The sequence below is a fragment of the Apis florea genome, unplaced genomic scaffold (assembly GCF_048593485.1).
Source record: "Apis florea isolate Af1SG1 unplaced genomic scaffold, ASM4859348v1 contig_1603_pilon, whole genome shotgun sequence".
NCBI lineage: Eukaryota > Metazoa > Arthropoda > Insecta > Hymenoptera > Apidae > Apis > Apis florea.
Genome location: NW_028256408.1, coordinates 261,049 through 286,649, shown reverse-complemented (window position 1 = coordinate 286,649; position 25,601 = coordinate 261,049). Strand labels below are relative to the sequence as shown.

The 25,601-nt window shown below is 36.5% G+C and overlaps 1 long non-coding RNA gene across 1 annotated transcript; it reads right to left on the bottom strand.

The window, feature by feature from the left end:
• Positions 1-23,616: 23,616 nt before the first annotated feature.
• LOC147658862 (uncharacterized) lies at positions 23,617-24,664 on the bottom strand. Its single transcript, XR_015290751.1, has 3 exons — positions 24,560-24,664; positions 24,251-24,377; positions 23,617-24,145 (listed from the first exon to the last, which is right to left on the bottom strand). It is a non-coding gene; the product is annotated as an uncharacterized LOC147658862 (long non-coding RNA).
• Positions 24,665-25,601: the final 937 nt, after the last annotated feature.

Genomic DNA, 25,601 nt, shown 5'->3' with positions numbered 1-25,601 from the left:
CGTTTCATTTTGTCTCGTTTTATTTAAGTGTTACATCGTTGATCAGTATATTATTTATTTAAGAGATATGAAGAAGAGTGAAAATTAATCATGATTTTCTTAATTATTCCATTGTCTTTTTGATTTGATGAAATCGAAACGAGTTTAATCGTTCCAAAAATCTATCCTTAAATGTGCAAATGGATATTTCGTTGAATTGATCTAAATTCCGAAAATGTTTCAACTTTGAACGATGACTGTGATCCATCTTGTACCATGCATGTAACATAAAGTTGTTGTTAAAAGTTATGAAAGCTTCATGTACAACACTTATTTTCACGTCAGAAGTTATAATAGGCTTGTAGAGAACTCCGTATCTTCGCAGTTACAAGCATGACCTCTTACTAACAATCGCGATTCACTTGTATAAGGTACTCTTCCCAACTGTGACAGCTCATATATTTTTTCGAGTTATAATTAGAACATTAGAGGCAAACACGAATGATTTAAAAGAGACTACATTACATTGATAACTATGTAGATATCGCTATTAAAAATAGCAACATATACTTCCGTTACGGTAATACCTTAAAGTAATTCACAATTTCAATTCGTTTGCTTTTATAATTTTGTGTAAAGAAGAAGAAAAATGTCTACCAAAAAACGTCGTTATTAAATTTTTCAATACACGTTCAAGTTCACGACAACTCCGCTTCTTTCCAATTATCAATTATTTTAGAAATAATATTTGCCTATTCGTGGCCATAAATTTCAATTAATCGTCTGATACAGAAATTTCGCGGAATTTTCTCGAAATTTATTTGGACGGATTCCAGGTAATAAGCGATATTAAAATTTGGAAGTGTCGACACGGTATGATTCACTGCGTGTTTACGTGGATTTACATGGCCATTAGCAACACGGCCAATTACACGTTCCGCACCGCGCATAAAGACTCTACTGAGAAATATCTTTCCCCTAATCGCGCCGCGTCTATGTGTTTGTTGATTACGTTTCAAAGGGGAAGCTTGTGCCACGAGCATAAGCTGAACGAGAAAGTAAACCGAGAAAAAGATATATAGACGATTTATATCGAGTACGCACATCCAACTGTTCGTGCAATGCTCGATGCTTCACGAGTTTGATCTCCTCGTTTAATATTCTATTTTCGTTTCACGAGACGCGCATGATTATTCATAGAAATTGTTATGATTGTTTCATTTAATGCAGTTCGAAATATTTATTGCCGGAAAAATCGTGCCGTTCGAAGGACAATCACGTTTCAAATACGATACCTTGCACGACAATCTTATTCAAATTTATCCGATATTTGTGTATATTGAAAAATAAATAAACGGTATAATGATTTTTTCGACAAATTAATTCTCATCCTATCTTTTTTATCGTACTTGAAAATCGAAATTCAAAAGAGAGTTTTAATTTTTGCTTTTGCTAATCTTTACCAATGCAGATACAAATGTTCATTGCTTATAAACAATTGCTGAAGAAAGAAGAGTTTCAAGAAGAAACTGCACCATCCATAAACAAAGATCATCGTTGAAAGTTTTACGCCAAGTTGGAGAAAAAGGGGGGAAAAAGCGTACGAAATAAAATTTCTTTATCTTTTCCAATTTATCAACGAGACGAATCTACCTCCAAGGTTCACGCTACAATCAACCCTTCCGATAATCGCGCCGATGGGAGATTTTGATTATCCCGACGTTTTGCGCGGCGACGTGTCCGAGAGGCAAGCTCGATACGTCCATAGAAATTACCCGTTTCCCTTGCTCATTTTCGCTTTCTATCCCGTAAATTGCGCGGTGATAAAAATCAGGGAGAGGCCAACAGATTCGTCCAGGTTGTCGTGAACTACCTACAATCAGATATCGAAAGGAAACATACGATAAGGAACTACGAAATTCGCTATTCGAAAGATTCTTGAACGCGTGTTTCTCCTCTCCTTCTCCTCCTTCATCTTCTTTCACTGCCTTTTTTCCCTCCTTCTTCCTCGACTGTGTGTGTGTGTGTGTGTGTGTATATTTTCCGGGAGCAGGTTTCGCGAGAATGAATGGACACTTTATCCAACGTTGAATCTGAAACACGCCGTTCGGAAAGCTTTGCTCACACGGGGGCCCCGGATAATTTCTCCAGTTATCGCGATGCTCCGCCGGGGCTTTTACAAAAACGGTTACTCGACGATGGAGATAAAGAGGAGGCGCGCACGGCTGAAAAAAAAAAAAAGGAAAAAGAGAAGGGAGGGGAGGGGGAAAAAAAATCTGGTGTGCTCTTTTCGACGGTGAAAACAGTCGCCACACAGGCCGCCGGCATGGAAACCGCGCACGACCTACTCGTTAACGTAGGAATTGACTTTCAATTACTGGCATTTCAAAAGAGATAAAACACCGCCGATCGAAACTCTGTATATGTATATATATATAGCATTGTCAAGCGTACAAAAATTGTGACCTGTTATCGTTCAGCTCGCAGCTACCTCGGTAAACTCGGTTCAAAGTGCATCGAACTTTATAACCCCGTAGTACGCCCATTTTCTTCTATGGCATGGTATGCATCTGTAAATAAATTTCTACCGTAGCTGTGAAACGAAATCTATGAAAGAATAAAGAGTGCCAACGTATACCAATCAAATCTGTTTCTTGAGTAATTTTTTCTTTTCCTCTATATAAATGGCAGATTTTTATTGAGACTTTCTTTTTTGGAATCGCATCGTATACGATATTGTAATACGGATTAACAATTCATCGCGATATTCCTTCTGATTTCATTGAAATTATTAATTCTTAAAGATAATGCAAATTTATAATACCGAATTACTTGAATCGGGTCGCATTTAACACACCGAGCATATCCAATGTGGTTACGAGTTGGCGCCAAGTTGGCCTAAGTCTAGTAAAGAGTCTGAGCATAACTTTACCAATTTACTTAACTACGGTCTATTTCAATTATCACTTAAGATAGCTTGAATTAACATTTATTTTATCTATGGTGGCCCTTTTACCAAACAACAACAACGCTAAAGATAACGCAAGATAACGGGTGTATGCAACGTAAAGGATAAAGAGGGTGGTTGGTGCGGTGGCGGCAGTTTTAAGATTATGTTCGACAGTGTGCAAGTTAGTTTGCTTGAATCTGATTAGCCTGAAGTACGAGGAACCTAGAGAGATTTCACGAGATAATGACAGAAACTCCTTGTGGCGAATCTTTGAAACAAAAGGACACTTGTTGACTAACGAAGAACAGTGGCTAATAAAAGAGACACTTTTAGCTTTAGACTTTGGTTAATCTTAAATTGTGCGACAGCTGTTCGCAACGATTCATAATTTTATTCTTGGAAATAAATCTTGGAGAGTGGATATCTTGAACAAGTACAATTTTATTAATCGTGCTTATTGAATTAAATTAATACACGAGTCGAATATTATCACAAATACAATTCCATTCGCGTTTAAGTAAATTTATCGCGTAATATTAATGGATAGCTTTTTAACAAAATCTATCGTGATCACCTATCGTGAAATACGTATAAACAAAATCAATTATCCGAATAATTAATAATAAATCGAAATAATTGAATAATCATTAAAATTTTTATCAAAAATTCGAAATTTCGAATACGAAGGAAAATTATCGATTCACTTTTATTTTTCACATTAACACCATTGAAACACCACCGTTATCGCGAGTACTCGTCAACAACTTATTTCGAAACTTGATGAAAGGATAACTCAAAAAAAAAAAAGAAAAAAGAAGAAAATACACCCAGGATCCAACAAAACCAACGAAACGTCTAACCCATATTTCACGATGAATTAAACGAAAGAAAAAAAAAAAAAGAAATAATTTATTATTATCGGAAGAATGGTTCTCTCAAATTGTGCCGCCCCTCGATTGTTTCAGAACTCTTTGAACACGGATACCGTGCCTTCGTTAATGAAACATTTAGAAAATAAATCGAAATAACGAGCGATACAATAACAGGCCGGGGATACGGGAATTAACTTCTACAGTCGTGCGAAATTAAATGGAAGCTTTCACGGATGGCGTTTTAGTGCGTTCCCGTGTAAGGTGTAGGCGGGGAGGGGGTGGGTTGAGGCCAAGCAAAATACGCGTTCCACCGACGTTAATTGTTTATGTTAGGTGTAGGTGGGAGGTAGAAGTGGTGGCGAAGGCTTTGTCGTTAAAATTGTTTCAAAAGGAGCGTTTCCCTACATTTATTACCAGACGAAAGAATTCCGCGCGAGGTAATTAAAACGCAACGACGTTCTACGAGGATGCATTTATTTTCACGAACAATCTTCCCCGCTAATCCTCTTATTTTTATACGGATCATAAAACGGTCGAGAAAATTAATGGGCGCACTCTCGCGCTGGTGTGTCAACCGTGCAATTTTGCCCTGCTATTTTTTTTTTTTTTTTCCTTTTTGTCTCTCTTCTCTTTTTTTTTTTTTTGTCTTAACTTCGAACGTGTTGAAAAAAATGTTGATCTTTTAACCTTAGCTACCCCCGCAACGGGAGGTTTTTAATCTTTAAAAACGGTGGCTTCGCACATTTCGATGCAACGTTCCTCCCTCGAAAGGAACTCTCGTACTGATTTTATTATTTTTCTTTTTCTTTTTTTCGAGAGGAAGAGAAATAATAAGACCTTTCAGGTCACGGTGAAGCGCGAAACAATCGGTTCTCGTGTATTTCACTTGCACAGGATGGATATAAAGTTACACAAAGGCGTTTAAAAACCTTATTCATCGAGTATCGTAACTCCTTCCTTCCCCAAGATTCGAAGAGAAAGAGAGCAAAGTGGAAAAGCAGGTATACACCAAAACCGCCAAGTGGGAAAAAGTGTCAAAGCGCGTAATGCATTGTTAATAAAAGGAATGGCGAGCCGTAATGACGCGGTGGAGAAGCACGGGCCCCCCAGAATTTGAATGCAAAAAGAATCAAGCCAAATCTCATTTTCCTCATCGTCGGGAACGGCGCAGACGTACATAACCAAGACCCCCGACTCCCGCGGGAATATCGTGACTCGGATTCGCCGATCTTGCACACTTTTCGCGGCATTCTCCACCCCCTCGTGAGGGTGAAACGAAGTTTGCAGAACCGTTTCTCAGACTTCGAGGCTCTTACGGCTTCTCTCGCAGCCGCGCGGATTTTCATGGGAAAACGTTGCACGCAGACCGATACGGATACGGGGAGGAAAGGAGGGGAAAGAGGGGGAAAAAAGGAAGCCGGTTGTGCGCGCGTTACGAGAAATTACACGTGACGTTTAAGTAAACGAACGATCGGAACCGGAATGGAAATTGTTCAGGATGAACATGGCGATTACGAGCGCGCGCGCGTGTGTGTGTAATATCATCTTTGATTGAGCTGGGTTTATTTCTAATTCGTGTTGATAATATTGAAGGAATGTTAATAGAGGGATATAAAGTTGCAGAATGTTAACAAAATTTATACGTATGATATTGAGAAAGAAATTTTTAAAATGTAATGTAAGAGGTAAATATATTTTTTCCTCTTCGAATATTATCGTTGGAGAGAAGTGAAAGTTTGTATGATTCATAAAGTTCATAAAGTTGTATAAAAATTTTAGATTAAGAAACCAAAAATATTTTCAATAATTTGAATTACTGAGAATCTCTTTTATACAACGTTAAATTAAAAATTTAACACCAATGAAGTTCCAGTACAAGATACTTATTTGACGATATTTATCAGTATCGGTAATTCTATCTCATAGCTAAGTCTAATTTTTTAACTTGTTGATCAACGAAAACAAAGTTCTTTAAAAATGTGTTTCATTAAGTATCAATTAAAATTAAAATATGCGTTTGGCTCGTCAATTAATAGATCCATAATTCCATCAACGTCAACAATATCTCCAACACCCACTTTGGCTAAGGCAATTAGGCTACCCCCGAAGTAAGTACGGCTGAGCGAGTTATTTGAAATTTTCGCTGATATGGAATTTCCAACTAGGCGTTACACGAAGAAAATTTTCGATAAACAAAGCGAAACGCACCTCGTTTAAATATTCAACTTACTATTAACATCGTTATTCGGAAAAGAAAAATTCCAATAAACGAAGCGAAACTCGTCTAAATTTAAGATCGTTAACGGTTCTTTTCGAAAATTAAAACACGGTATTAAACAAAGAGAATTCTCGATAAATGAAGCGAAATGTCTTCTAAATATTCAATTTGGAAATTCGTTCGGATTTTTATCCCGAGTTTCACTTTCTTTTGAAGATTAAAACTCGATGTATTACACGTAGAAAATTCTCGATGTATAAAAACCTCTAAATATTGGAGTTAGAACGATTGAATCGTTGATACGCTTTTCATTCACAGTATTTTTTTTTTACATTTTCTGAAAAATCAAAGAGATTTCGATATTTACCTTAAAAGATATCGTTCCAAAATTGAAATTACATCTACCAATTTGTAATTTTTTGACGAAACAAAATATCGAAAATCAAGATTACTAATCAATCGATACGAGGACTTTTAAAGATACTTTTAGAAATAAAACTCAAAATGTATTAAAGTCTGAGTTATGCAAATCGGATTGGATGATAAACAGTTTTGCAGTTGCAAACTTTTCGAGTGGAACTGTTTCAGTTAGCGTTTCTTGAGTTCTCGCGAAATAGCCACGAGACAATAAGAGGGAAAAAAGGTGGAGGAGGACTCGTCCTCCCCTTTTTCGTTCGTCGCGTCTCGTAGATACGCCAGACGAAACTGTCGTTGAATCCTGGGGGAATATCGTGACTCGCATTCTACGATCTCACATACTTTTTCCCACGCGACGCGAAATGAAGTTTGGGGAACAGTCGGCGACCGAGGCTCTTGGGCTTCGCAACTTGCTTGCTTGTAAGTCTCGCCGATTTTCCATTGTGAAGAAAAACGCTCATCTGACGGGACTCGAGAATTCCTGGCGATCCTAGAATTTACTTTAACAATCCTGTGATTGTAATTAATTCTCTATTTTTCAACTTTGTAATTTGGAGGAAGAAGAAAATTCGTAGAAATTTTTTGCAAGGAAAAGTATATTTCCTTTCGACGAAATTTGATAAAGATAGGCTCTAGGATGGAGATTCTGAATGTTTGAGACAATTAAATTCTGAAACGAAATATTGGTATCTCAAAGAAAAAGTATTTCAATAATTTATTTTGTTATTATTTTAAAGTAAAATTTGAGTATATGAATTGCAAATTATTGTAATAATAATGTACGAATATATTGATAGGATTCTTTTCATCGCATTTTTAATTCTATATAAATTTTCAACGGATGCTCGCAAAAATCTTTGCAAAATATTTATCAATCGTTGTAATCGAAATGCATAAAACTATTATGCTATTATTTATTGTTTATAACATCTCATTAAACTTTATCCCATTTTCGATAATTAAGCATCGTTTTATTTATTATTATATCGAAGCAAAGGAAATTAATATTTCCACGCGATATAACTTTTACATATTTTACAAACTTGAATGGTTAAAATGATAAAATATTCTGAAATAATATTATATGATTAAAAGTGGAGTGATTGTACATGCAGAAACGAATCGAGAAACGGGCAAAATTTTTTATAACACGAGGCCTCATTTCCCGTTAAATTAAATTTTTAAAAATATAATCCCTCGGGCACGAGCGCTTTTAAATTAAACCTTCAATCGCACGGAATAGGCCAAGATTTCTATCGTTGTTTAAATTTTTTCAAATTCGAAAACGTAATCCTTCTCTTATCGCCTCTCCTATTTTTTTTTTTTTTTTCTTTTCCCTCCCATCGTCGATTGTATAAATATAACAATGCCTCGCAACGAGAACTTGAAAGCGCGCATCATGCGCAGAATTTTTAAATTCAATTTTCCCCAAAAACGAAACTCCGTATCGAGAAATTTTATTTCACATTCCTATTTCGCTTACACGTAACACGTGTAATTACGTTATTCTCGATTGTTGAACATTCGTTGCTGGACAGTCTATCTGGTGTTAATATGCGATGTAATCACAGTGTGATCATCGTTAATCTATGGCCATTCCGAAGATACACACGTGCGTATAAATTATACCATTATCGAAATAAACGACAGCAATTCTTTCATAACTCTGCGGTAAAATAGATTTTGAACAAATAGAAATAACTTCGATCATGCATTTCGATAAACGTTTTCTTTTCTTTTTTTGAAATAGTATTTAAATAAAATATATATACACCGATTCATACACACTTTATAAGGAATAAATAACATATTAAAGTCATTGAAATTTGTATTGTATTAAACACGTAATATTTAATCACGTAATGTTATTCTCGATATATATATAGTTTGTCAACACGTTTGCTTCGGTATTTAACATTTTGCTCTCTATTTCAAATTTCATCCCAATCCCTGGGCGGCAACGCTTGGAAAATAATGTATCGGCGGAAACGCGAGCAGGTGTTTTTAAAAATTCGAGGAAGCGTGACCATCCGTATATTTCCGCGCACTGATTTCCCAGCGCGATGAATGATTTATGTTATCGTTTCTGCGAGGCAAAGCGTCCGTTTCCAGCGTCAATTGTGTTTCAATTGAGAGTAATTGATAAGTAGCACTAGCGAAACGTTCAGACGTGTAATAAATTGTAATCAAGCCCTTTTGCAAAGGCGTTTAAATGGACCGTGACGACAATAAATCCGGTTGAAAGATCGCGATAAAAAGAGAGAGAGAAAGAGAGAGAATGGAATAAAATAATCGGCAAAAATACGCAATTTACCAAATTCTCCGGAGTAACGTTCTCTCTCTTCGGGATTATCCGATCAAATGGCAGTTTGAAAAAGGTAACTGTTCGAGTGGAAATCTTCCGTTTTATGATACCTCTGTTTCAATACCTCGGTTGCATGCAGTTCAGGCAAACTGTACACCGCCCCTTTGAAACGATATTTTAATTATATTCGACCGGTTTTGAGGATGATGCGTGTAATAATCCGAATTTTGGATTGATTCCTACTTAATTATTCGTAGCAAATAAAGTTTCGTGTTATTGTAATTTTATTTCGATATAACGATCAGTCTTGCCTTTAGTTACGATATACGTTTTTAACGCATAGAATTATTCGGAAATTGTAATTGGTTTAATTTCTATCCCCCGTAATACCCGGCCGAACAATGGTATAGGTAATGGTCATCGTTATCTATTGTAGCAGCAATAATACACATTGCAATAATTATGCCCGTTCAACTCTCTCTATCTCTCTCGTTCCACGGATAAAATTAATTTATTTTATTTCCTGGAAAATTATAGCGAATTTCAATACATCGAGTTGCGTAAAAACAAATTAAAAACCCGAGACGATATTGAAATAAAAATTGAAATGTTTTATAAAACTGTGAACGGAATAAAGAAAATAACCACCAACCTCGTCGCTTTGTTATTACACCAATCTTATCCTCATCCCTTATTCGCAAAAATGTGGAATTCGCGGAACGTCGTGTGTGTTCAACCCGCCCTCGTGTCAATCCTTCCCTCGGAACATTCGTCGTGCATGCTTTCAGACTAATTGAGGACACGTAGGAGGGAGCAAAAAGGGGCCATAGTTCGTGTTATGCGGATACATTCGAAATTAACACGAGCGAGTTGGCGCGCAACGTCCTTGCCCGTTTCGTGGTTTTACACCGTTTAGAGGCGTAAATAACCCTTGGGGGGAGGGGAATGACATTTGACACTGCTCCCTCTTTCGGAGTCGCTTTAGCAAAAGCCGTTTGCTAGACGGTCGAATTTCAAATGTAAAACCGCCTTCCGCGCGTTCTTCACAGGGACTCGTGTTTCTCTGGCAAACCAAAACGGAATAAACGCCCGACGAAAATTCCATTTTCACGGTGAATATCGTTTTCCCTGTATCCGTGATTGACAACGTACCTTGTACGACGTTAATGATGTGCCCAAGTTTGCAGCGATGATGCCTCATAACTTTGACCTTGGATACAGTTTCCGGCCTAATCTATTCCGCAATCTAAACTAAATTCGCAAGTTAGGATTATTATAGTAGGTTTCCTGCTATCGACGTTGCTCGTTTTATTGGAAATGTATCAGATCACGTTCGAGATACATATTATTGTTTCAATTCCATAGTTCGACACCTATTTTCCGACGTTTATCATGCATGTACACGCGGATTATATATGTATATATATATATATATATATATATATACGCAGATAAAGATTAATTTTCATGAAAAAAAGAGAGAGAGAGGGAAGCTTCTTTCGCCTTCTGATCTTGCACAACGATTAACCACCCCTTCGAGTTTCCTTGCTAAGAAGAAGGGAGAGAGAGAGAATAAAACGGAATGAAAAGGAGAGGAAAAGAAAAAGAAAAGAGAGGCACGTATAAATCACGTTACCCTCGAATTTGATCACCGTCAAAATAGAAGGGAAATCCCGTCTCCCATTTGTATGAGCTACGTGGCAGGGAAACTTCGTTAAACTCGCGTCCACGGTAAAAGTGCACGGTGGATCTTCTTGGGAGCAAGCAAAACCAAGCGCAAATCGATTACCCTCGTAAAACTGTATGCAACGGGAGACGGAGGGAGGGGGAGGGTGGTACGCTGGTTCGATATAGCCCCCGGAGCTTTAGAATTTCTAGAGCGTTCCTGTTCCCCAGGTAAATACTTAATCTCCTTTCTTCCATCCCCTCGTTCGTTCCATTTTTACGGGGGGAGGGTTTGTACGCGTAATTCAAAGTCACGTCTTATGAACATATAAATTTTATTGCGTAAGCTCTATCGAGTGGAATAACAAGGCCGGCCGGCTAGGGATGAATCGCGGGGATCCGTACACCCTTATTTCCTATAACGTTACGAAATAAACCCCTTCTCCTCCTCCTCCTCCTCCTCCTTTGTACACACGATCCAAGAATTGTAAGAAAATCATCGATAAATCGGATGGGCCTTTGTGCGTTTAATAAGATACGTTTATGCAGAATTTTATTCGTCTTTCGTCACGAAACACATTTTCAGGGAATATAAATTGGATATGAATTGTCATATCACAATCTCATAAATATACTATACTGTATTAGATATCGATAGAATTAGTCTGTAATTTGTAATAATCGGACAACGTCGATTCGATCGAATCACGTGTAACAAATACTTTTGACAAGCCATCGTTTATTTGAAAAAAAAAAAAAAAAAAAAAACGGTCCCTGAAAAAAGGGCAAATTAGAATGATAAATCGAAATGATAATCGACGAAACTAGGAAACTGTCACTAAACATCGTGTAATTCCATTGAATTGACGCTGTCGTTGACCTGTCGGACAGCGAGATTCTCGTCCGTTTTAAAAGCTCGAGGGGGGGGGGGGAGAGGGGGATGGAAAGTTGACGCCACCCCTCGAACGCCCATGATTTTTGCACGAGGAGGGTCGGTCGATGTATCGATGCGTTGGAGCAGGGTTACTTTTCACCCGACAGCATAATATCGGCGGAATATGGGAGGAGGCGAACGAGGGGTGGATTTACCGTGTCCAGTTTGAAACAATGGCATTTTCACGCTTGACACGGTTGCTCGTGTTTAAGCCCGTCACAAATAATAATGGTGACACTGCGAACGAAGAGATAATACCCTCTGTTTTATTGGCGGATCCGCGAAACAGCGTACGTATCCTGCACCTGCGTGTCCTACGCCTGTTAGAAACTCAGACTTTCTTCCTTTCTGAGAGAGAGAGAAAGAGAGGGGGGGGGAGAGGAAGGGAGGGAGAGAGTTGAATGGAGAGTTCTAGTTAGGGGATTTGAGGTTTTCGCAGGCTTGGAAGCACAGAGTTATCATTGTTGGGGCCTTCGAGTGTAAATCGTGCCCTTTTGGAACAAGAGTTTTGGTGTTTCATAAGCGTTGCTAAGTTCAGTTTGTTGAGATGAAATTGATAGCGGTGTGTATTTAATAAATAATGGAAATAACATTTAATGGTCGAGTGTCGGATATTTTATAATGGTATTTAATTGAAGCCAAGCGTTATAAGTGTTCGATTGAAAATCATGCGTCCAATTATTTTTCGATCTAACGAGTGTAAATGGTCCATTCGTGTTTAAAACTTTCTTCGTCCAATCGAAACTTTATGGAACTATAAAACTCGCGGATTGTTTGTCGAAGAGATTTTGCTCTGAGAATTGCTATGATTGATTTTTTTTCAGTTAATGGAAGGTATAATTGTTCTCTGTGTGTGAATAAATAGAGGAATGGTTTAAACGAAGAATCTAAAGTTCGTAGTAATTTTAAACATTTCATTTCACGTAAAATGAATTTTCTTCTTAGACATAGAAAGAAATATGCATATTATTGATGATTTTCTTAGTTTTGATAAATAAATCATTAAAACTTATTTAATATTCAAAATTATTTAAATAACATTCTGTATATATTTTAAAGATTTATAAATAAAAAAATTTTTTAAATCTAAAATTAACTACGTATTATTAATGAATATGGATGTTACAACGTAACACATGTCAAATAAAAGGAATAAATATTTTGAGAATTAATTTTAGGAATATTAAATTTTTCATTATCTAAAATGTCACGTATCCTATTTTGACAATGGAATTTCTGTAATTAAATGGTCAATTTGGAAGAAAAATCCATCATTATTCGGATAATTAAATTGTTAGTATGAATATGAATTTGACAGATGTTCTTATCGGAAAACGTTGAATTAATTGAAGAAAAAATTCTATTAAATTTCTAGCAAATTTAATTAAAATAAGTTATATACTTAATTGTTTTAGATTATATTCATTGAGAGGAATTTATTACACAGTTTGAAAAACTTGTAAAATAAATTCTTTAATATAAAAAGCGAAAAGAATTTTCCTTCTTTATTCAAACCTTTTCCTCAAAGATACCACTGACTTTATAATTTATTAACTATGCTTTATCTTACAAACTATTGTAAAGTTTGAAAATCTTATATAATTGAATTATTTTAATAATCTAAAAGTTTCGAAAGCTTTTTGTCTTCGCAAAACTTTAATTTCAAAATCTTTTAACCAACTAACAACTTGCCTAGTAATCCTAGTAAATTTATAAAATCTTTTATTTCACAACGATATTGCTGGCACCATTGAATTGGCACCACAAATATCCTAACACTAGTATAAAATTCAATAATACAATATAAATAATCACATAAATTAATATCGAAATTACGATATCGAATTGAAAAGAAAATCTTTTAAAATTCTTCGCATCGTGCATAAGGATAAAATATTCGCAGAATATTAAGATTATTGGAATATACATTAAATTAATTTACGCAACGTGTTCCATTAACATAGAAAATATCTCGAGCAGGATGCAATGACCGTTACATTAAAGGCGTGATTTCTTCGTGCAAAGGGCGGAATTTCAATGGGGTGCGTGCAGGAGTAAAATTAAATAAAGCGAACTATAACCCCCTCCCCCCCTGTTGAGGAAGGAAACAATGTGGGCGTGTCGCATTGAATATTTAACGCGTATCCCAATAAAAGAATAATATTCCCTTCGACGACTTTCGTTGCGACAATACGAACCCCATACGCAACCCCTTAATTATGAACACGCAGAAGAGGTGAATGTCCATTATTCCCAAACGATTCTCCAACGTAATTCTTTCTTCTGTAAGTGAATACGAATCTCTTTTATCATCCGTTCAAACTTTCCTTTCTTCCGTCTCTTTAGTTGGTTTAGCTCAATGAGTGAAAATGGAGGGAGCCATTTGATCTGACTTCTGAAGATATTGAAATTGGATTACTGGAGATCGATTGTTCTTTTGGAAATGCTCCTTGAATCGAGCAGTTTGATTTTATTTTATTTCATTTTTTTTATCGAGAATAATCGGATAATCGATTAAATAATAAATTGTAAATTTATACTTACAGAAGAGCCACTTACGATAGGATAAATAATCAGTTTTCTTTGAGCATTAACTCCACCAGTTGTCTAATTTGTCCAGCGAAACAGCTTGCCGAAGCTATAATTTCTCGATACCTCGGTAGACCGTTATATAATTACTCGAGAAGTCCAATTTAGTTAAGCTCAAGTAACTTCACAAGCATAAACAGTGTGTTTGAAGATGATTTGGAAAGACGAGATACTAACTACTATCTACATACGTACAATATATCTTCCAAACTTTCCTGCACATGATTAATAATATTTAATCAATGAAAATGATCAAATATTTGTAGAAGTTTTATACTCTAAGAAATAAAAATTGCCTTAAATTCCAATCTACTCGTTTACCATTCTCCATCATGATAAATTAATTATCTCTACATTATTTCCAATCAACTTATCGTTACAATATATTTATTAAACTATCGCTAATCGAAACGATATCGTTCCATGTATTTTCATTTAATCACAAAACTCGGACCACAACGCATAAAAGCCGCCTCTTTCCGGTGCTTGATTGATTTTCTTTTCCATCCGCGACGAGTTTCGAGACCGTGACATATTTCCCGTTAATCAGACCGAGGTCGAAACTTTTTCCATTTGTTTCTCTCTCAGCCGTGGCTACCTTGGTCCCGTCGTCGTTACTTGAACTTTCTCAGCTCGACTGCTCCTCTCTCTCTCTCTCTCTCTCTTTCTCTTTCTTTCTTTTTTCTTTCTCGCCACGCTTGAAATATTTAACCGCGCGAAAACTTTCCAAGCGTACTCGGCGAAACCGAGACGTTAGAGACGATTTGTTATGGATCCGATTCGAAAGGAAATTTTCGCGAATAAACGATGCGTGTGTCGCGAATTGAATCGAGAATTGAAGCCGCGCTTTAAAAACTGCTCCTCCCTCTCGATACAAATCGAGCATAAACCTTCTCGATTTATCTGTTTGCGGGGCGGTTGTCGATTCTCAATTCGTTTTCTTCTTCAATTCGATTTTCTAGAAAAACTTGAGACATTAACGTGATTAGAATGTTCGAGTTTGTTTTTTGCCCGATCTTTCAAACCGTTTGGAATTCCATTTTCTGATATCTTGGGATCATCGTTTCGTTTGGAAGCGCTCTGAGTGCGATTCATCTGTTTATAAAAATATAGGAAAGTATATTTTTCTTAGGGATTCTTAGGGAAATTTAAAAATTTGCGATCGTCACGTCGAAATTTCAAGCTAAAAACGAAAAAGAAAGTTATAAATTATTGTTGCTGCAAATGAGTTATCGTGCAAGGACTCAAAAGAAAAATATAAAGAATTGAATTTGAGAAAGTATGAAAAACGTTGAGTGACGATTAATAAATAATAATGAAACTATCTATGCGCATACATACACGTATAAAAGCGGGAATTTTTTCTTCTGTCGCACACATTAAAAATGCGTGGTATTTCGTTCCTCGAGACGAAGAAGAAAAAAGAATTAATAGCGTGTAAAGAAATTGGGTCGAGGGAAAATTCTGTTTGCTGTTGGGCGAGGAAGAATGGCCGCGAAACACGTGCAGAAAAATCTAAAAACGGTCCCGTAATTTTTAACTAATTTGTAGTGTTTTTTAAGCAAGGTGTCTCGTTACCAACTTTAATCCCCATTCTTTTTCGTCTGTCGTCACTCACGTCCCTCCCTTTCCTCTTGCGGTTTTTGTACAAGGGAATAATGGATGAAGGTTGGGATACGTGTAACGAAAGTGAGGTTGGGGATGGAAGAAAATATAAGATTAGTTTGAGCTTGAAAAAAAATGAAAAACTGCTTTGCAAATATTTGAGCGTTCCTTTTAATAAGTTATATGGCGGTAAATTATTTTACGCGCGCGAATTCCTTCTCGTCGACGATCTCTTTATTTTCCTGAAGAAAAGAAAAGAAAAATTGAAATCGTTAATATAAGAATAAATATTTCTTAGGAAGTATAAATAATTTCAATAACTTTGTGTTTCGATATGAATTAAATTTAATATTTGAAACATCGCGAAATTGTGTAACAGAAATTCCTTCCTTTTCTTTCCCAGATAAAAAAATCATCGATATTTGTAAAGTTCTTATTCGATTATTGTCAATTAGACAAAGTTTTCTAGAACGATCTGAAAGTATCGCTCGATTGTTTATTTCTAATAAGCCGGCAACATATTACGTGATTCTAGTTAGTTTCCATTTTCAGGAAGGATCCCGTTTTGCCGAGTCGCCGGTTCGAACGTAGTTTGCAATTCTATTAAAAGTCGCAGACTTTTCTTCTCACCGTCCGTCTGAAAACTTTAACAAAGGGTGGCGTTAATGTCAGAAAGAAGGACTTTCATTCGGAAAGAGTACGTAAACACTCTTTGTTATTAGGCCACTTGGCAGTATCATCTACTTTCGCGCGAAACTTTGAAATTTCATAATTATTAATCAACCGGCCTCGGTCAACGATGTACCATTTCCATCCATAATCGCAATCACTTATAGTTTGTTTTAAAATCCCCCTTGAGAAAATTCATTAATCTTTCCAATTATAAATTTCAAGTTTGCGAAACAATATCTCGACAACAAATTTTCATTATTCTCAACTTTTTAATATAACGATCCTATGATAAGTAACCTACATATTTGATGCACAACTGTTCGAAACAATTATCCGGCCGATACATAAATTGATTTTTCAACAGCCTACCTCCCCACGCGCGGTTATAAACTTCAAACAAACAATCCAGAAAGTAAAACGACGACCACGCGATAGAATAACGATCGACCAGCCAAAGTAACGCGAAAAGATAAAAAAACTTTTCTCTTGGAACAAATTCCAAGTCGAGAGTTGGGTAAAAAAAAATCTAATATAATCCTTTGATCCGTTCGACGAAAACCCATCGTTTCTCATCATCTCTCAAATTCGACATTCAATTCCGCAAGTAAAAGAGTGTATATACCCGTCATCGAGTCCTCTCCCTCTCGCCGTTCCACGTCAGAAACTTTTCGAAACGACAACAATGAACGAGGAAAGCCCCCTAAAATATTACTCGCATTGCAAAAAAAAAAAAAAAAAGTAACATCCAGAGGAACTTGATGCCCATCCCGACGATTTGCCTACCGCGAAACTTATTCCGTTACCAGCGTTCCACAACGCGAGTTATTCCCCTTTTTCCCTCGTTTCCTCCCATTCTGCTCTCCCTCTCTCTCTCTCTCTCTCTCTCTCTCTCTCTCCTTTCGTTGTTTGTGATCGGAGTCGAGACCGTTTCGAATATCCTTCCGGTGGCCGGCTGTTATTTCAAACATCTCTTTCCACCACCACCACCAGTTCTCGCCGTGTAAACACGATACGCGTATCTGCATGAAAGGAAACTAGCTCGCAGGAAGTAGCCACGTATCCGTGGCGCGTGTGAAACAAAAGGGGGATGGTTTCCGCGTCGCCCATTGCACGGGTTAAAATCTTGAAACAAAAGTGGCCCATCCTAGGTTAAAAACTTTTACGGGTGTCGGACGTGGATTTTTGATGGACCGTGCGTGTTTCCAGAGGTTGGATCGACCAGTTGCGCTCGTGTTTGAGATATTTTTGCTCCGATACTTATATTATGTACGTGAATATACATTGAATCTATTGGTAAAATAAAATGAAATTATTAAAAAATATAATTAAATTTATGTGTATACAGAGATTGCGTATTGTTCGAGAGTAATTTAATTGGAAGAAATGTTGATTGTTGTACATCGTTCTAGAGTAATATATTTTCGAAAGGAAAGCAATGAAGAGAGTTAATAAAATGTCTCATTTCTTTTTTTCAAGATGCATCAGTGAATATGATTTTTAAAAAATTGTATAAAGAATAATCTAAAATAAATATCGATCAATATTAAAGTCATTTCCAGAAATTGAATAGTTAAATTTGCGTGAATGTACGTGTAACGATCTTCACGATGGCGAGATCGCAAAGTCGGTTAAGCGTCAAAGTTTGCATATTCTACCAAGCTGACAGAAACCTGCGAAGATTAGAATCCTCAATCGATGTTGCTCCAAGTTACGATTTAACAACAATTGTTTGTGTGTTCATTGTTCTGTTCGATGGCTTCTTCTTAAAAGCGATTAAAATCACTTCCTCTTCATTCCTAAAAATTTCTCATCTGTTACACTACATTTTCTATACGAAAAGAAAGAAAGAAAAATAAATAAGTTATATACAACTTACGAAATTTTCAAATAGATCAATCACCTCCTTATGCAGTCAAAATTCAATTTCAATTTTTTCGAATTATATATATATATTCATTCTTTTCTCTTTTTTTCAAAATTACATCGTCGTAATTGAAGAAAAAAATTTCGCCACTCGCGAGAGATTGAGATGGAATCATTTTTTTCGATACATTCCCTTATAAGAATTGGAATGCTATTAATAAAACTTGGTGTTTGCGAAAATGGGGAAAATTAAAAAATGAGGCCGATGATGCTTCTTTAATTTCGAGGATGACGCGTGAAAAGAGGACGGGTGTTTCCAAGATCTGTCACGTTTACAGGAGGAGGAAAGTTTCTCGTCTTTTTTTGGAGGGAAAGGTGAAAAAAGCGCGGCCGACAAAGCGAGCGTTTGTTGAAACGAGAGACCCGCCTCATTATTCATAAGTTCTGCCAAAGGGTCTCAGCTTCTCCGCCCCTCTGATGGCCGGGAAGAAAGGAAGGCCGCTGCCGTTGCCGCTCATTTCGTCGATGATGCGATTTACTCGGATTACAAATCGAAAGTGCTCTCCTCGCTTGGCGATCCTTTTCGAATAACACCGCTTTCTGTTTACAGGAGATTAAAATGATCCAAGATACCGGATGATAATTATTGAAACGAAACTATCGATTGAACTGTTTCATTCGATATTCCGTTCGTTAAATGGAACGATCCGTGAATTTGAATATTTGAAACGGAGAGAGAAGGATAATTTTTTTTATTCGGAAGAAAAATTACAAATCGAAGGAATGGAATTTTGATGATGGTTGATTCGGCTATTAAATTTATGAAACGATCGACTCGAAGGAACGAGAGATAAATTTTTATTAATATATAAAATAATTTACATAAATAATCGAGTGAACGAGTATAAATTTAATATTCCGCTAGATATTCGATTTAAGTTATAATTTACAGCGGGTAAAATCCCGGCAGAGTTTAAACCTCGTTTCGAAGTCGCAAAAATTACTCAACGTACTCCAAACAAGCTCGTTAAACTCGATTTATTAAATATATTCCATCGAGAGAAAATACCTGGATCATATGCAAATTCCTCCGCAAATTCGCAATCCATTCCCGCTAAATAATTTTCCTCGGGAAAAAGGAAAAGAGCAAGAAGGAAGCGTCGCGCGATTTCAAAAGAAAGATTCACAAACCCCCAAGAATCTTTCTATCGAATCAATTTCCCGACAAATTCCCAATAAACAACTCTACTCCTCCTAAAAAAAGAAATCATCACACACGATCGAACAAACCACACAATTTCAAACAAAGATTCACGCGAGATTCCGATTGAACACAAGAGTTCCAACTCTGATTCTCTTTTATCATATCCATCCGCGCGAGCAAAAGGAAATAAAAGGGGGAAATTCTATTCCATCTACCCGTATCGGTTTTTTGCGTGACAAAAGGGGAGGAGGGATGCGTGTTCCGGCAGTGGAAGAAGAAGAGAGAAAAAAAAGAAATAAAGTATAATGCTGGCCATTCTCCAGCGGAGAGGATGGGCGGCGGTCACCGTTCGTTAGAAACAAAAAGCTAATGCGGGGATACGCGGCATTGGATTCCGATCGGCCATTACAAGACGATCGATCCTTGGTTTTATCTGCTGTTGACTCGATGGTAAGCGAATCGCTCGTTCAAACTACGTCCCTCGAACGACAAATGGCCGTCGCGGTGGCCGAAAGAGCAACCGAGAGAGACTCAGGTACACACATGACCCATATATGTGTGTATATGTGTGTGTGTGTGTGTGAAATTTGTATGCTCGCTGCCCAACTGATGATGTTACACGGTTACGTTCGAGGGTGTTTGAAGTGATAATTTTTTTCTGCTGCCAGAGAAGCAACACCCTGGAGCATTACGCGGCGGACACGTTGCCTCCGCAATGCCTGTTTGTTACGTTAGACGAGGCAATTTGTTGTTACACGCGTTGGTTGCGCGGTGGATGGTCTTTCGAGTGTGTCACAGCCGATGCGACGGAAATTGAGGTTGAAATTGCACTTTTTGAATTCGGACTCCGTTGGATAAATAATAAAGCGAATGGATCGTTGAATCGGATCAAAGGACGATTTTAAACGATTTCGATTTGAAGGATTTAAATGATACGTTTGATGAGAATTGAATATGTATATATATATATTTTCGTGAAAATGCGAAAGAGAGAAATGCCATCGAATGATTCATTCGTGAATTGGAATCCACGATATTGTTCTCTTCCTTTTCATTATTAATTTCTTTATCTCGATTATTATACGAACAAGCTGATGAAATGAAATATTCGAAGGTAGGGAAGGTAAACTCCAATAAGCAACATGCGTGTTCTTCGCTATCAATCGTGTTAGCACGATTAGCATCCTCGAATTGCGCATCACTCGTGGATTAAAAGAAGTGGACAAGAAGTCGTCGATCATAATTTCGAAACGAGATAAATCGGAGCTTTATCGATTCCCATCCCCAGCTCTAGATACACGGGCAAAAGCTCGCCTCTCTCGCAAATAATTGTATAAATTGAGATCCATAGAATAGCCACGGAATGGGAGATGAGCACTGCGAGGGATTCAGCAAGAGGCAGAGAAACGACCGCTATAATAAGAGGGGATGAAGCATGTATACCGCGTACATCCCATTATACGTCATATAGCAGAATATTCATCGGCTGAGAACTTGCTAAATAGCGAATTTACTATCATTCACTGCCGATCGGAAGTAAATCACTGCGTTGAAGAGAGGGAGAGAGAGAGAGAGAGAGAAAGGTTAAGCCAGGATTTCCAGATGAAATTCTATTCGGTTATCGCGTTACAATTCCATAATGATTTAACACAAATTACAATTTCGCGATATACAGTTCGAATATAATTACACATTTTGGGAGGAGCAAAATGTTTGAAAAATTGAAGGATATCGAAAGCAAGTATTAAGTATTCAGGAAATAGATGATATATATATGTATACTTGATTGATATTTAAATATAATCAATTCAAGGGACTGTGAATAAATAAAAATCACTTCGTTTAATCTGCATCTAGTGAATCTTGAATTTCTATTAAGAGCGTCAACTGTAAAATTTTTCGATCTTCATTTGGGTATAAAACAATCTAAAATAAAATATTTATCTTTGAATTTATCGTTTCTTTCGAGCTGATGATTATACTTTCTTCACACTATTCTCCCTATTTTTATTTATTTACACGAAACTTTTACAACAATCCACAATTCGTACGTTATTTATTATATATCATTTATTAAATTTCACGTTTTAAGGAGAAACCGCCGTTGTTAATAATAATATCGATCTCTTGTTTAATTAGAACGGCGAGCGTAGCTTCCTTCAAAAGTTTAATATATCTTACAGGTCCTGCGGGATCGGTACAGCGGTTTAACGAAAATTTCGCGGGAATCCCATGGCAGCAGCGCGGCAGTCAACGTGTTAATTTTGAAATTTTATGCGGGTTTGCACAGTGAATTGCTATGCGGCCGGGAACGAGGTTCGCTTCGTAGTGGAAACAGACTTATCTCCGTACTTTTAAACGTGGCGCGACGTGTTGCACGCCGCCATTTTTCACGACGAACCAACGTTCAAGAACGATTTATCCATAAACCTATGAGTTTTCGGTATCGTCGATTGTTACACGAACAATCTATGTGTTCAAAGAATTCCATGGAATTTTCTTTTTATATGATTGCAATTCGTAATTCTTTATTCCCATGAATAAAATTATCGTTTTCGAGAATATAATAGGCGGGGCAGTTTTAGGATTACCAATAATCGCGAGGATTATTTTTAATATGAAATTATTTCCATGGGAGTTATTTCGCTGAGAGAATTTCCGCTAATTCACCTCAAATGCACTAATTTATTTCAATAATTCTGGTATTTAGTGTAACGCTGATTTTTTCTTTTTCTTTTCTTTTTTTCTTTTTTTTTTTTTTTTTATGCAAATGAGGGTGAAACTCGGAGATAATTTGACTATAATAAAAGTAGGTCGGGATTTGAAAAGGGTCGGGAAGCACTGCACTAAAACTTTAAAGTGCTTTCTCGACCAGGATCTTCAAACTCGATTTTTTTCTCCCCTTCCCCCTCCCCCCCTCCCTATCTCTCTCTCTCTCCCCTCAGAAAACTAAACCTCCGACGAAAAATTTTACGAAATACTTTTTTTTTTTTCCTCCCTCCCCCCCTCTTTTTTGAGAAACTCTTGCTTGATAGCAGTACATAACTGCACCCTGTATAAGTACAGCCTCGTTAAGTGCTACATTTTCTGCCTCGTTAACTGCCTTGGACTTATTTTCGCCGTTTTATAGAATTGCTTCGATAGAGTGCCGGAGTCTCTGAACCTCGTCTCTAAACGTTATTTTAACTAGCAATGAATAATAAAAATAGAAAATAAAAAACTTCTCTCAAGTCTTTTCACGATGAAGTATCATAATTAAAAAAAATTCTCTCTTTATCGTCCAATTTTCCTTTTGTCTCTTGTCTCATATGACCAGAAAAGGACAGAGCGAAATAGAAAGAGAAGGCAACAGCTGGAAATTCTCAGAATAAATCTGCTCGATAATTATCGATCCAATCCTTTTTTTTTTTTTTTTGATAAAAACTCAGAATATTCCAAAAAATAATTCTGTTCTCGTGATTCTCAATCGACACTGTACGTTCATTGAAATCAAGATCTTATACAAAGATTTTTAATTAATTACGCTAATTAATATGTGAATTTATTTTTTTAGTATATTTCTTGTTCAAATATATATATAATTATTTCTGTACCAATTTCAAAGGTATACATTTTTCTCCCCGTTATAAACGGACGCGATATATCACGAAAATAAGGAGCCTTTTTATTATGAATAATTTAATTATTAATAACGAAAATATAATTCAGAGAAGCAGCGCTCGTGTCTTAACGAGGCCCCCTTTTCACGTTCAAGCGAGATGAAACAGGCAACGAAATGATTAAATTGCCATCGAAACACATTTCACCAAGAAATTATTAAACTCCTCTGTTTGATAATCAATGTAATTTCAATATTGGTGCTGAAAAGTTAATTAAAAAGCTACGGTGGAAGATCGCTTTACGGTGGATGGGAATACGAAAAATTGAAACAGAAGAGAATAATGGAATAAGCGATAATTTGCACGCAACGTCGCGTGATTCTTGTCGGCGTGTTACCGTTTTAATTCGCGGTAATTTGTTTGTGTTGATAATATTTCAATAATGGAGCCTCTGTCTTCAAGTGTTGCTTCATTTTTCCCGTGGTTTTATGCAAAAAAAAAAAAAAAAAAAAAAAAAAGAAAAGGAAAAAAGAAAGCTCGACGTCAAGCATATGTTGCGTATTATTCATTCAATAAAATTTTAATTAAATTATCGTCAATCCCTTTGACGAATCCTTTGACCTTTTTCATACCTTCTGTCTGCGAGAAATTTGATTATTTGACGTTGTAATTAAATAAGAGGCCTGTATAAATACAAATAAAACGTAAAACAGGCAATAAATTGGAAGTAAATATGTGTTTTGATTAAATTTGATATTAATATTCGTGTATTTCTATGGAAAATTAATTATTTTCCTTTTTAAATTTTTAAACAGTGCATCATGTTTAACGACAATATTATGATAGAAAAATTAAACGGGATTAAATTTTATTCTACCTACGAATTAATTATATATAAATAAAATGGAAACGTGAATAAAAACATTATCTTTTTCTTCGAATTGAACAACAGTATCATGAATTACGCGAAACAGATGATTTTCACATACTTTCAGATTTCATCTTTAATTACTTTCCTTCCGTACCTTCCTTCTTTGATTAAAGAAAATAATTTTTCTTTTCTGCTTTGCATTTCTCTTTGCATTCACAAACAGTTCTATGATAAATTGTAGTGGTGAAAATTACAGGGGATACTAAGAACTTTTTCTTTTCTTTTTTTTTTCATTACCGACAAGAGTTGAAATAAATAAATAAATAAATGGAATCTGTCAACGAGTTTTGCATATTTCTTTAAATCTGATAATAACGCAAATGGAATTTACAAAAGAAGAGGCTGAAAAGAGAAGAAGAAATTTGAACGTTGTTCATCCCTTTCTAAAGAAGATATATTCTTTCGGAGATATATTTGCTCTTTAAATATTGCAAGCGCTTTATTTACCCGTTGATGGTGTGGAAATGTTTGAACTCCTTGTAATTTACTGACGGATATTGCGCGAGAAATCTTATACACGTGTGTCTTTCTCTCTCGCAGATATGAAGGCGCGTCGCACATTCTCAACTCTGCTCTGTGTAAGAAATTAGACGCGACATTAACCTTATTTATTATTCGTCAATCTGCAACATTCTCATTTCATAATAATTGAACAAATTATCGTGTAATCAAATAAAGCACAAAAAATATATTCGCATAAAATTAAAACTTCCACTTCTCATTCAAATAAATATTAGAAGAAATTAAAAATCTTACCGTGGAACGTATTCAGAGAATAGAGGAAACCATCCCAATGAAGCCACTTTTTGTTTTATCCCGATATCTCGATCGGTTGCCGAGATATAAGCACTCAAAGTATCCATAGCGCTCGAGACAGTGCAGAAATTATGAATGGTCGCGCCATCTAGCGACCTACATATTTTTCCTGGAAACTACGTACTACGCTCTTCCAGGAATCGCGTCTGTCGCTTGTCTACAATTTGGTATAGGTCAGTTAGACGAGGTGCGAGCGAGAGTTCCGTATACGCGACAAGGACGAAGATAGTAAACGATTAAAAATTACCCTTTCCTTTACACGACGATATCTCGGGAACCGGAAGTCGTATCGGAATAAATCAAAAAGCGTTTCAAAGGGCAAGGTTCCGCGCTTCCAACGATCGTCGAATCGTCGACCGGAAGTCATTATCTTCGGAGTTATAGCGGTTTAAATTTTTCCCAATTTTAATACGATTCGGTGCAGTTCTAAGGTGAATTATACGATGGTTGTTTATTTCTGGAGTATAATTATGCTCTCGATTATGCTATATCATCGTACAGATCTCGATCCAAAGCGGATGACGAAATAAAATGTTCGTTTGTATACGAGTGATCGCAATGAACGAAAAATATAAAGGACAGTTACAATAGTTGTATTAATTGAGCAACATATTCGAAAGCCGAGGATCGAAGGAACGAGAAGTTTTGCGTCGATGCAAGAAACGCGATAACGAACCACGTGTAATCGAGCGATCCTACTGAACGATGAGCCGAATATAATGAAATACCGTAGTAATTACTTGCTCGCTCCCTTCTGGCAATAGCTCGTCGTTCGCGTTTCTAATTTGGAATTCCCTTTGCCCTTTGCTAGGACAAAGAAACACGTCTTCGCGCGTTTGTATGCGTGAACAATTAATTCACTGAAAGCTCGTTTCTCTTATTTCAACGGAATAGAAATATCCGTTTCTCAGATCCGTCTCGAAATTTAAAGCTGTCCAAATGATTTCAATCGGATACGATATCGATGGATAAGATTTATTGT